Genomic DNA, 1,918 nt, shown 5'->3' with positions numbered 1-1,918 from the left:
TGTGTGTGTGTGTGTGTGTGTGTGTGTGTGTGTGTGTGTGTGTGTGTGTGTGCATATTCAGCTGTATCCTGTAAGTGTAGTACCTGATTGGTCCTTGAGTATCGGTCTGTTTATCTTCATCTCAAATCAGATTTTCCCTTTTTAGGCGTTTTACGACTTAAGCTTTATAGGCGCTACTCCGATTAGATATTATCAACTCGGCGAAGGTGCCTTTGAGCAACACGCTGCAGCCCAGGCTCCAGAGCGGAGATGTAGTAAGAATGCTTGTCTCTTCATTTATTTAGTATCTTTACAAAATCAGGCTTCAAAATGCCTGTGCTGCAGACTCTGCCAAAAAGTTGCTTTTTCACTAGTTTTTTTACAGAAAAGTGTCTTAATGTAACTGAGGTAACTCAGAGCAGTGGCACCCTAAAGTTTTCCGTGTCAAGGAGCCCTAAATTAACACAAATTAGACCACTGACCCCCATTTGAAAAGATTTTGTTCCAGGGTCCCCCGTCTGTAAAGAGTTTTGCTTTTTGATGTTTAATTATAGAAAGTGTATTATTGTGACAATAAATGATTCCCCTTTTTGCAGGGGACCCTGGGTTAGAGGATGGTGCCTTAGTCACATACACCGGCTTCCATTAAAAAATGATCTCTGTAATAGTCAGACCTGTTGACACTCAGACATTGCGAGGAAGACACAACTTGTGGTCGGATTTGCTTAAATTGTGACTTTTTGAAAACAGCACGCAGACCACCACACAGTCCAGTGAGACTGTGGCGAGTTATTGTATGGAAAAACATCATCGACGCAATTGCTAAAGGTCTCAGCGTGAGTGTTGTTAGGGTGGGTGTAGTCAGGTGTACAGTAGTTAAAGGTGCCCTTATTGTCGTTTTAAGAATACACAGAGAAACGAAATGCGTCCTCTGCATTTAACCTATCCTTCACGTAGGAGCAGAGGGCAGCCGCAGGGGACCAACTCCAGTTCTTTTTGCTGGTGCCTTTAGGTCAGGGGGCAGTAACAGGAGCCCTAACCTAACATACATGTTTTTGGTGGTGGGAGGACACTGGAGGAAACCCCCCAAAACACAGGGAGAACATGCAAAATCCGCACGGTTTACATATTTTACAGCGAAGTGTGTTTATGTGCAGGGCCTGAAGGGAACTTTTTTGGCTACACTGGGGTTTTTACCAGCCAATTTATTTGTGTGTTTGTTATCATGTGTAAGTTGCTTTTTGATGACTAGTGTTTTTTTTAATTGCTCAAGGTTTTTGTCCTGATTACAAACAAATTGAACTTTGCTTTCTCTGAGCCACACACACGCCCGTCCCTGCACTACGTTTGTTCTGTGCTGCTCACAAACCGTGCCGTTGTCGCCAAGCTTGGTATTAAAAACGTCTTCTTTTACTTCTCTTTGAATCAACGTCATCTTTTTGTCGGTTGCTTGTTTCAGCTGGCCACTTAAACCAAGTAATGTGCAGCCACTTTTTTTTAGCTCAAATCCAAGGAAATGGCGGACTTGGTTGAAATTTGATAGAGCAACGGTGGCAAAAAACAAATAACTCCGTTCTGCCAACGCGGCAGTTAGATTGACAGTTTCCCCCGCCAATGGCAAAATTCACCTTCATTTGGGATTGTTTTTGTTTGTTAATTTCAGGCCGTTTGTGTGTCTGTTTTTAGAATTACGCCTGTGTTCCACAAAGGTTCTTTTGGGAGGCGCACACTCTCTAGCCTAAGAAGATATTGATAGATATGATTCTATACGTGCAAATAAGCATATGCGTGGTTTAAGCACAAAACTGTGGCCCTTAAACTGGGGAGAGTGAAAGTTCCGCAATAAATGACTGTGTTGCTAATAATAATAATGTATACTTTAGTAATCCCGCAAGGGGAAATTACACTGTTTTCACTCTGTTGTTATTACACACATTAC

The 1,918-nt window shown here is 42.3% G+C and overlaps 1 protein-coding gene across 2 annotated transcripts in view; it reads left to right on the top strand.

The window, feature by feature from the left end:
* grin2ba (glutamate receptor, ionotropic, N-methyl D-aspartate 2B, genome duplicate a) overlaps positions 1-1,918 on the top strand; it is a 150,456-nt gene that overhangs the window by 119,778 nt on the left and 28,760 nt on the right. The window lies entirely within an intron of this gene.

The sequence above is a fragment of the Etheostoma spectabile genome, chromosome 15, assembly GCF_008692095.1.
Source record: "Etheostoma spectabile isolate EspeVRDwgs_2016 chromosome 15, UIUC_Espe_1.0, whole genome shotgun sequence".
Lineage (NCBI taxonomy): Eukaryota > Metazoa > Chordata > Actinopteri > Perciformes > Percidae > Etheostoma > Etheostoma spectabile.
The sequence above is the reverse complement of the archived record's forward strand: the minus strand, read 5'-3'. Positions and strand labels throughout refer to the sequence as shown.